At 40.7% G+C, this 12,234-nt stretch overlaps 2 pseudogenes across 2 annotated transcripts; one reads left to right on the plus strand and one right to left on the minus strand.

Annotated features, from left to right (window-relative positions):
- The first annotated feature begins 519 nt into the window (after positions 1-519).
- Positions 520-1,704, plus strand: LOC310737400 (putative nuclease HARBI1; annotated as a pseudogene). The gene is made up of 2 exons: positions 520-539; positions 746-1,704. The product of its transcript is annotated as a putative nuclease HARBI1 (transcript).
- A 9,048-nt stretch (positions 1,705-10,752) lies between these two features.
- On the minus strand, positions 10,753-11,776 carry LOC310737407 (putative nuclease HARBI1; annotated as a pseudogene). The gene has a single exon. The product of its transcript is annotated as a putative nuclease HARBI1 (transcript).
- Between the last annotated feature and the right edge of the window lie 458 nt (positions 11,777-12,234).

Below are 12,234 nucleotides of genomic sequence, written 5' to 3' on the forward strand. Positions count from 1 at the left end.
TACAGAATAGGCTTAAGAACTCCTCCTGCTTATACTGAATAAACTAAATACTTTTCTTGCCCTTAAAATCTTATTTTCTAGATTTTTTTAAACGAGGGGTTTCCCTGAAATAAAATAAAAGCATAGAAGTAAGAAACTGTTTTCTTACCTTTCCCCACTTTTTTTTTTTTTTTTTTTTTTAAATCCTTCGCTGGGTGGATCGCCAATGTAAGAAAAAATGATGAGGACAACGAAGATCGTAATGAAGAAGTTTATAACAGCGTAGCAGTGACAAAATACATGAAGCACTTTGGGTTCAACGGAGTCAGAAAGAACCCAGAGCAAACTCTGCCCAGATATTTTATATTGTTCTTCCCCTTTGAAGTATAGACCAGAGTATCCTTTAAAAGTAAATTAGACATAGGACATGCATGAGGAAACAACTGGCTGGGTGATCGAGGCGGAGGTCTCTGTTGTTGACACTTTTGCTGGTGCCGGCCCCCCAGCAGGACAGGATAGGGTATTGTTTAAATGATAATCATGGTCTCAGACACCTTTTGGTTAGAAATGGTCCTTGAAGGCTTGCTGTCTCGTCCAGACAGATTCAATCAAGACTATGATTAGGATTGATACAACTGAAATTCTATGTCAAACTACATAAATACTTTTGTGAAATTAAAGCCGTTTTGCGGATGAGCTTAATTTGATATAGCGTGGGGGGGAATCTGGGTTGAGGCATTCTGTAATTCTTACAATATCGTCAAAGGGTGTATGTTGAGCGTGCACAACCACTGGAGCAATACACCACTGAAGAACTGTATGCTCGCTTTCGCTTTGGGAATGCTGATATTAAGTACATTGCAGACCTTGTCAGGCTTCAACGGAGAACCCGAAGGAGTCACAGTCTGTCTGTGGAGGAACAGGTCCTCATTGGTCTGCGCTTCTATGCATCTGGCACTTTCTACCAAGTAGTTGGTGACAATATAGGAGTGGACAAATCAACTGTGAGTAATAAAGTGAAAGCTGTGTCAATTGCATTGGCCAGCCTGGTCAATCAGTTTGTTTCACTTCCAAAGGATGTCCAGATTGCCCAGGCCAAGCACAAGTTTTTTCTTTTGGGGAACATGCCCAATACTATTGGGGTTATTGACAGCATTTATGTGCATATCCAAGCACCTCATGAGAGGGATTGGGAGTACATCAACCGAAAGGGGAGGCGCAGCATCAACATCCAACTTGTGGGCGATGCTGACCTCATTATTACAAACTGTGTCGTGAAGTGGCCTGGGTCTGTTCATGATGCACGTATCCTGAGAGAGAGTGCTTTATACAGAGAGTTCCAAACCAACCGACCGGATACAATAATATTAGGAGACAGTGCCTATCCACTCCTACCATGGCTGATGACTTCTTTTCTTGCAGCAACCACACCGGCGCAGGCACGATTTAACACTGCTAATTGCAAAACAAGATGTGCAATTGAGTGTTTGAATGGAGTTCTGAAGACGCTATGCATGCCTTAAGTACTTGCGAGTGGAACCACAGGGAGCACAAAAAATAATACTAGCGTGTATCGTCCTGCACAACATTGCTACCAGGCACAATGTCCCTCTCTGTGATGATGTTTATGATGCACCTGAGCCTGTTGAAGAACCAGACCAACCTCTGGCATTCTGTCAGAATGAGGGACTAACTGGACATATAGTAAGGGGTTGCAATTGTTAGACATTATTTTTGACAGGCTCATCTCTGATGATTGTTTCTTTGAAATTAATATACAATGATGAATGACAGAAAAATGGAATATATTATTTTTGTTTGTTATTGAAATCTGCTTGAGGGATTATTTCATATTTCTTTATTTTTACTTTACTGTACTGAATAGCTTAGGGTCCCTGGTGGTCTAGTGGTTAGGATGCGGCACTCTCACTGCTGCGGCCCGGGTTTGCTTAACTGGTAGCCTATGTCTACTATATCTACTTTATCACTGTTACAACGGTTACACAAGTCAAGTGCAAAATATAAATAAAAGTATATACACTAAATTATACAAATGTATCATTTGACCAATTTAAAAGTTTTACTACATTTTCCTCCTGGAATCCACCTTAAGATCCTCCTGTCAAATACTTATTTTCCCCGCTCTGTGTGTGTGTGTGTGTGTGTGTGTGTGTGTGTGTGTGTGTGTGTGTGTGTGTATATATATATATATATATATATATATATATATATATATATATATATATATATATATATATATATATATATATATACAGTGAGGAAAATAAGTATTTGAACACCCTGCTATTTTGCAAGTTCTTCCACTTAGAAATCATGGAGGGGTCTGAAATTGTCATCGTAGGTGCATGTCTACTGTGAGAGACATAATCTAAAAAAAGAAAATCCAGAAATCACAATGTATGATTTTTAAACTATTTATTTGTATGATACAGTTGCAAATAAGTATTTGAACACCTGTCTATCAGCTAGAATTCTGACCCTCAAAGACCTGTTAGTCTGCCTTTAAAATGTCCACCTCCACTACATTTATTATCCTAAATTAGATGCACCTGTTTGAGGTCGTTAGCTGCATAAAGACACCTGTCCACCCCATACAATCAGTAAGAATCCAACTACTAACATGGCCAAGACCAAAGAGCTGTCCAAAGACACTAGAGACAAAATTGTACACCTCCACAAGGCTGGAAAGGGCTAAGGGGAAATTGCCAAGCAGCTTGGTGAAAAAGGTCCACTGTTGGAGCAATCATTAGAAAATGGAAGAAGCTAAACATGACTGTCAATCTCCCTCGGACTGGGGATTCATGCAAGATCTCACTTTGTGGGGTCTCAATGATCCTAAGGAAGGTGAGAAATCAGCCCAGAACTACACAGGAGGAGCTGGTCAATGACCTGAAAAGAGCTGGGACCACCGTTTCCAAGGTTACTGTTGGTAATACACTAAGACGTCATGGTTTGAAATCATGCATGGCACGGAAGGTTCCCCTGCTTAAACCAGCACATGTCCAGGCACGTTTTAAGTTTGCCAATGACCATTTGGATGATCCAGAGGAGTCATGGGAAAAAGTCATGTGGTCAGATGAGACCAAAATAGAACTTTTGGGTCATAATTCCACTAAACGTGTTTGGAGGAAGAAGAATGGGTCGAGGCTGGGTCTTCCAACATGACAATGACCCGAAGCACACAGCCAGGATAACCAAGGAGTAGCTCTGTAAGAAGCATATCAAGGTTCTGGCATGGCCTAGCCAGTCTCCAGACCTAAACCCAATAGAGAATCTTTGGAGGGAGCGCAAACTCCGTGTTTCTCAGCGACAGGCCAGAAACCTGACTGATCTAGACATCTGTGTGGAGGAGTGGGCCAAAATCCCTCCTGCAGTGTGTGCAAACCTGGTTAAAAACTACAGGAAACGTTTGACCTCTGTAATTGCAAACAAAGGCTACTGTACCAAATATTAACATTGACTTTCTCAGGTGTTCAAATACTTATTTGCAGCTGTATCATACAAATAAATAGTTAAAAAATCATACATTGTGATTATTGGATTTTTTTTTTTTTTTAGATTATGTCTCTCACAGTGGACATGCACCTACGATGACAATTTCAGACCCCTCCATGATTTCTAAGTGGGAGAATTTGCAAAATAGCAGGGTGTTCAATACTTATTTTCCTCACTATATATATATATATATATATATATATATATATATATATATATATATATATATATATATATATATATATATATATATATATATATATATATATATATATATATATATACATACACACACAGTGGGTACGGAAAGTATTCAGACCCCCTTAAATTTTTCACAATTTTTTTGTTATATTGCAGCCATTTGCTAAAATCATTTAAGTTCATTCTTCTTCCTCATGAATGTACACACAGCTCCCCATATTGACAGAAAAGCACAGAATTGTTGACATTGTTGCAGATTTAATTAAAAAAGAAAAACTGAAATATCACATGGTCCTAAGTATTCAGACCCTTTGCTGTGACACTCATATATTTAACTCAGGTGCTTTCCATTTCTTCTGATCATCCTTGAGATGGTTCTACACCGTCATTTGAGTCCAGCTGTGTTTGAATGATACTGATTGGACTTGATTAGGAAAGCCACACACCTGTCTATATAAGACCTTCCAGATCACAATGCATGTCAGAGCAAATGAGAATCATGAGGTCAAAGGAACTGCCTGAAGAGCTCAGAGACAGAATTGTGGCAAGGCACAGATCTGGCCAAGGTTACAAAAAGATTTCTGCTGCACTTAAGGTTCCTAAGAGCACAGTGGCCTCCATAATCCTCAAATGGAAGACGTTTGGGACGACCAGAACCCTTCCTAGAGCTGGCCGTCCCGCCAAACTGAGCTATCGGGGGAGAAGAGCCTTGGTGAGAGAGGTAAAGAAGAACCCAAAGATCACTGTGGCTGAGCTCCAGAGATGCAGTCAGGAGATGGGAGAAAGTTGTAGAAGGTCAACCATCACTGCAGCCCTCCACCAGTCGGGGCTTTATGGCAGAGTGGCCCGACGGAAGCCTCTCCTCAGTGTAAGACACATGAAAGCCCGCATGGTGTTTGCTAAAAAACACCTGAAGGACTCCAAGATGGTGAGAAATAAGATTCTCTGGTCTGATGAGACCAAAATAGAACTTTTTGGCCTTAATTCTAAGCGGTATGTGTGGCGAAAACCAGGCACTGCTCATCACCTGTCCAATACAGTCCCAACAGTGAAGCATGGTGGTAGCAGCATCATGCTGTGGGGGTGTTTTTCAGCTGAAGGGACAGGACGACTGGTTGCAATCGAGGAAAAGATGAATGCGGCCAAGTACAGGGATATCCTGGACAAAAACCTTCTCCAGAGTGCTCTGGACCTCAGACTGGGCCGAAGGTTTACCTTCCAACAAGACAATAACCCTAAGCACACAGCTAAAATAACGAAGGAGTGGCTTCACAACAACTCCGTGACTGTTCTTGAATGGCCCAGCCAGAGCCCTGACTTAAACCCAATTGAGCATCTCTGGAGAGACCTAAAAATGGCTGTCCACCAAGGTTTACCATCCAACCTGACAGAACTGGAGAGGACCTGCAAGGAGGAATGGCAAAGGATCCCCAAATCCAGGTGTGAAAGACTTGTTGCATCTTTCCCAAAAAGACTCCTGGCTGTATTAGATCAAAAGGGGGCTTCTACTAAATACTGAGCAAAGGGTCTGAATACTTAGGACCATGTGATATTTCAGTTTTTCTTTTTTAATAAATCTGCAACAATGTCAACAATTCTGTGTTTTTCTGTCAGTATGGGGTGCTGTGTGTACATTCATGAGGAAGAAGAATGAACCTAAATGATTTTAGCAAATGGCTGCAATATAACAAAGAGTGAAAAATTTAAGGGGGTCTGAATACTTTCCGTACCCACTGTATATATATATATATATATATATATATATATATATATATATATATATATATATATATATATATATATATATCAAATCAAATCAAATCAAATCAAATTTTATTCATCACATACACATACATACAGGGTACGACATGTAGTGAAATGTTTTGTACGATGGTCCGGCATGAGGGAATAGGATGGGGGAAAAAAAAGAAGGCAGATAAATAAGGTATAAGAAAAACTATTAAAATAAAATAAATAAATAAAATAAAATAAAATAGTATAAGGTATAAAGATATATAGATATATAGATATATAAAAGGATAATGTATGAGCAAATATACATATAAACAGTAAACAATGTGTAGTGAAAAATGTAAACAAAATAAAAATTTAAACAATATGTAAACAATAGGCAATTTGTGGTGGGTTGTCCATAAAGTGTCCGTGTGCGGTATGGTATGGTGTAAAGGTCCGTAAAGTGTCCATGTGCAATATGGTGCAATATGGTCCATGTGGTATGAATAAAATAAAAAGCGCACTGTGCTGTGCAAGTCCAGAGTTTAAAGTGTCGTGGTGCGAACGGTGAGATATGTTTAAAGTGACGTGGTGCGAAGGTGAATATGTGTACAGAGAAGTGTGATGATGATGATGGAGAGAGTGGGCCAGTTCTAGATCCTGGGTGTTTCCTGGTTTAAACACCGGATGGCCTGCGGGAAGAAGCTCCTCCTCATTCTCTCTGTGTTCGGTTTTAGGGAGCGGAAGCGTTTTAGGGAGCGGAAGCGTTTTCATGAACGCAACAGAGAAAAGAGTCCATTGTTGGGATGGCTGAGGTCCTTCATAATCTTCCTGGCTCTGGTCCTGCACCACGTGCTATAGATGTCCTGCAGGTTAGGGAGCTCAGTGTGGATGGTACGTTCAGCTGAACGCACCACCCTCTGGAGGGCTCGTCTGTCCTGCATGGTGCTGTTCCCAAACCAGGAAGTGATGCTGCCCGTCAGGACGCTCTCAATGGTGCAAGTGTAGAAAGTCTAAAGCACCTGAGAGGGTAGTTTAAAGTCCCTTAAGCGTCTCAGATGGTACAGACGCTGCCGGGCCTTCTTCACCAGGGTGTTGGTGTGACAGGACCAAGACAGATCCTGTGTGATGTTAACACCAAGGTACCGGAAACTGTCCACTCTCTCCACTGGGGTCCCGCTGATGTTTATAGGTTGGTATGACCGCTCCCGCTTTGTGCTGAAGTCCACGATCAACTCCTTAGTCTTGCTGACGTTCAGGAGAAGGTTGTTCTCCTGGCACCATCTCTCCAGGTTTTTAACCTCCTGTAGGTAGGCCGTCTCGTCGTTGTTGGAGATCAGACCCACCACAACAGTGTCGTCAGCAAACTTGATGATGGTGGTGGAGTTGGATGTGGCCACACAGTCATGTGTGTACATTGAGTAAAGCAGGGGGCTCAGAACACAACCCTGGGGGGCGCCAGTGCTGAGGGTGAGGGTGGATGAGGTGTGTTTTCCCACCCATACGGCTTGTGGTCTGTCTGTCAGGAAGTTAGAGATCCATTGACACAGCGGCTGGCTGAGTCCCAGGACCTCCAACTTAGAGGTGAGTGTGGAGGGAATTATGGTGTTAAACGCTGAACTGTAGTCCACGAACAACATCTTTGCATAATTCCCATTTCTTTGGTCCAGGTGGCTCATCATGGTGTGGAGAAGATGAGCAATGGCGTCCTCAGTAGAGCGGTTCTGACGGTACGCAAACTGTAGTGGGTCCAGTGTGTCTGGTAGTGATGCAGTGATGAAGTCTCTGACCAGTCTCTCGAAGCACTTCATCACTACTGAGGTCAAGGCTACAGGGCGGTAGTCGTTAAGGCATATATATATATATATATATATATATATATATATATATATATATATATATATATATATATATATATATATATATATATATAGTACAGACCAAAAGTTTGGACACACCTTCTCATTCAAAGAGTTTTCTTTATTTTCATGACTATCAAAATTGTAGATTCACACTGAAGGCATCAAAACTATGAATTAACACATGTGTGTGTATATATATATATATATATATATATATATATATATATATATATATATATATATATATATATATATATATATATATATATATATATGGGCTAGGAATTTTCAGTATACCCCCTGGACCACATTTAACGGGTTTAACTTTTTATAAGTTTATTCAATGTCTGGTTTTTTAAATAAAACTTGTTTTTTTATTCATTTTGTTTTCCACTGTATGTGCACAGATTTACATTTGTTCTGAATAAAAAAAAAAACAAGGATCAAAAACAAAAAAATGAAAACACAGAAATATCACTCACAGTGTAATGATTTTGAGAAAACACTACACATTCAAATCTCGTAGTTCACGGTGGGGAATTTGCACAATAACCTGTGATCTTAATTTGTCAGTACACAAACTACAACCCAATTTGCACCAAAAAAGAAATAAAACAAAATATAAAGATTACTGGGCCAGAAAAGTGCACATATACTTCAGAACAATAACCCTTAATACCCAAAATACGGCAGTGGGAATAAGGATGATGAGCTTCCAGACAACCATCCACACTCACCTCACAAAAGTTGCAATTCCCATCATTATTTTGTACACTTAGGATTGTATTTTAAACATTGCAACTTTCCCTAGAGTGCATCTCTCTCACTCTGCTTGCTGAGCACGTGTCAAAAACGTTTTTTTTTTTTTTTTTACAAGAGCGCATGCGCACTTCCTCATCTGCACCACACACACACACACACACACACACACACACACACACACACACATATATATATATATATATATATATATATATATATATATATATATATATATATATATATATATATATACACACACACACACACACACACACACACACACACACACACACACACACCCCAATACTGCCCCCATCGCCAGCTTTAGGAATTACAGGTGTATACATGCAAAACAACTTAAATGCCATTTTCAGACACAAAAGGTAATCGCTAAAGAAGCTGCTGTTCACAGAGTGCTGTATCCAAGCACATTAATAGAAAGTTAAATGAAATTAAAAATGTGGTAGAAAAAGCTGAAACGAAACCCATTCAAGAATCTGGGGAGATTCACAAAGAGTGGACCTGCAGCTGGAGTCAGTGCTTCAAGAGCCACCACACACAGACGTATCAATGGGCTAGAACTGACTCATTCCTTGTGTCCAAGCCACTCCTGAGACAACGTCAGAGCTGTCTTACCTGTGCAAAGGACAAAAAAGGACTGGACTGTTGCTCAGTGGGCCAAAGTCGTCTTTTCAGATGAAAGGAAAGAAAATTCTGCATTTCATTTGGAGTCTGAAAGAAGAGGAGAGGCACAGAATCCAAGTTGCTTGAGGTCTAGTATAAAGTTTGCACAGTTAGTGGTGGTTTGGGGAGTCATGTCATCTGCTGGTGTTGGTCCACTGTGTTTTATCAAGTCAGCACAATTCAATTAATTTTTATTTGTATAGCCCTTTTAACAATGACCATTGTCTCAAAGCAGCTTTACACAGATAATGTAATGATAAAAAAAATTTATATGTTCTTTATAAGTAAGTTTATGCCTGATGAGCAAGCCGGTGGCGACTGTGGCAAGGTAAAACTCCCCGAGATGGCATAAGGAAGTAACCTTGAGAGGAACCAGAATCAAGAGGGAACCCATCCTCATCTGGGTTGCACCGAATGTCCATTTATTACAGATAAACAATGTTGCGGGGTGCAGTGATGGTGAGCAGAGCAAACTGTAGTCCTGAGTCAGAGTAACAGACTGTTGACATTAACTACAGTCCAAATTCATCCTCAAAGCTCCCGTTTTTACTCTGCACAGCCATCTACCAGGAAGGTTTAGAGCACTTCATACTTCTCTCTGCTGACCAGCTTTATGGAGATGCTGATTTCATTTTCAAGCAGGATTTGGCACCTGCCCACACTGCCAAAAGCACCAAAAGTTGGTTAAATGACCATGGTGTTGGTGTGCTTGACTGGCCAGCAAACTCACCAGACCTGAACCCCTTAGATTTTCTATTCCTATTGTCAAGAGGAAAATGAGAAACAAGAGACCAAAACATGCAAATGAGGTGAAGGCCACTGTTGAAGAAACCTGGGCTTCCATACCACCTCAACAGTGCCACAGACTGATCACCTCCATGCCACAACAAATTGAGGCAGAAATTAAAGCAAAAGGAGCCCCTACCAAGTATTTAGTACATATACAGTAAATGAACATACATTTCAGAAGGCCAACAATTGACTATAAATGTTTTGAAGTTTGAGGTAAGATTTTTGATTGGTGGGTTTTTGTTAAATGTGAGCCAAAATCATTAAAATTAAAAGAAATAAACACTTGAAATATATCAGTCTGTGTGTAATGGATCTATATAATATACAAGTTTCACAAGTACAAGTTTTGTATTAAAAAATTACAAATGGCAGCTGGGGTGAACTGCACAGTGAGGATTGCTTGAAACAAGCTCCAGGGCCCGGTTTTTCAAAAGTAATCCAAAGATTTTGGATAACGGATTGGATCAAATCTTGAAAATGGGTTTTTCAAAAAAATAAACGGATTACATAATCGGATTAAATCATGTAATCCAATCTTGGTTTTGACCCGGATCAAACCTTTAGTTTGGGTTTTTCAGAACTTTTTTGTAGGATTTGGATCACTTTGATCCAAAAAATCTGGAATAAACTGATCCCATCAGAAGGGTGGATTCCATGCCCAAAATGTAATGAAAACTTAAAAAATGTATCAAATAATACTATATTTGGATCATGCAGTATCTTACAAGATATCCTATTTATTCATTCATTCATTCATTCATTTTCTCCCGCTCATCCGTAATTCGGGTCGCGGGGGCAGCAGTCTAAGCAGGCCCCCGCCTTCGACTGCTGCCCAATCCTCACAGCACCGTCCCTTACAGTCCCTCCTGCAGGTGGTGAGCCCACGGGAAGCCTATTTATTCATAAGGTTTTAATTTTATTTGTTCATCCGTCAGGCTACAGTGATTAGGTAGGCTTGAACGTATTCAGCCTTTCAGTATAGGCCTACAGCAATGTAGAAAGAGTTTGGCCTCATACAATAATCCCCCAACCAGCTGTCAAAATTGACAAAAAAACAATACATTTTATTCTGTCACTAATTGATATATATATATATTCATCACAATCGAAAATATTTTTGTTTTTAGAATATTTGTTAGTGATGCATGCAATGATTACAGAATAACCCCAAAAATGCAAAGAATGGCAATCACTGATTTTTGAAATCCAAAACAATTCCAAATCAGAAATAGTGTCTAACTATTGCGTCCCTTGTTGCACGTCCTGTTTGCTCGTTCTGGCAAAATGCAGGCGGTTGGTTAGGGTCTCCAAGGGACTCAGGTGCATCATTGTCAGCACAGAGAGAGACATTGCGCTTAGTAGCGATGTTGTGCAGGACAATACAGGCAAGGGTTATGTTGCATGCTTTCTGTGGTTCCGCTCTCAGGTAGTTAAGGCATGCAAAGCGCCTCTTAAGAACTCCATTTAAACACTCAATTGCACATCTTGCTCTGCAATGAGCAGTGTTGAAGCGTGCCTGCGCCGGTGTATTTGCTGTTAGAAAGGAGTCATCAGCCATGGTAGGAGTGGGTAGGCACTCCTAATATTATGCCATCCGGTCGGTTGGTTTGGAGGTCTCTATATAGAGCGCTCTCCCTCAGGATGCGTGCATCATGGACAGACCCAGGCCACTTGACAACCCAGTTGGTGATGATGAGGTCAGCATCACACACAAGTTGGACATTGATGCTGTGCCTCCCCTTTCTGTTTATAAACTCATATTCATTCTCACGAGGTGCTTGTATATGCACATGTGTGCAGTCGATTGCTCCAATAGTATTGGGCATATTCCCCAAAAGAAAAAAGCTGCGCTTGGCCTGGGCAATCTGGTTGTCCTTTGGAAAAGAAACAAATTCATTGACCAGGCTGGCCAGTGCGATTGACACATTTCTCACCACATCACACACAGCTGATTTCACCACTCCCATATAGTCACCAACAACCTGATAGAAAGTCCCACATGCATAAAATCAGAGAGCAATGAGGATCTGGTCTTCCACAGACAGACCGTGACTCCTTTGGGTTCTGTGTTGAAGTTTTAGCCTGAGAAGGTTCACAAGGTACTCTATATCAGCCTTCCCAAAGCGAAACCGGATATACAGCTCCTCAGTGGTGTATTGCTCCAGTGGCTTGGTACGTTCAACATACACCCTTTGACGGTATGCTCTCCTTGCAAAGTGGTGGTGGCGGTGGACAACACCTGCCATTTCACTGTCTCTCTGTGAATCCTCTGAGAAAGGCTGATATATATGGCTGTGTAGTTGATCTTTTCAGACACACCTATTACAACTGATTAGTTTTGGCTTGTGTTCAATTGAGGCAATTGGACCCAAGGCCTATAATTGATTAACAATGTTTTAGTGACATTGTTTATAGGCATTTACATTTTCTGTGACAACAAAGGACCATGCTGAAGCCAAAAACCCACAAACAGGCAACAAGCCATTTAAGAGGGGAGATTACACAGATGTGGTCCTCGACATCATTGGAGGTGAGAAGTCGCAAGTTCTCCATGGTATTCAAGGTGTTGTAGGGGATGGCGAGCCTTGGATTGAGGAGGAGGAGGAGAATCTGCCAGTTCCTCCTGAGGCTGATCCAGAGAGCATATTTATATTGAATCTCAGCTCTGTTCCTGAGGAAGAAGCTGGATCCTCATTGGTTGAGC

The sequence above is a fragment of the Silurus aristotelis genome (assembly GCF_946808225.1).
Source record: "Silurus aristotelis genome assembly, chromosome: 2".
Lineage (NCBI taxonomy): Eukaryota > Metazoa > Chordata > Actinopteri > Siluriformes > Siluridae > Silurus > Silurus aristotelis.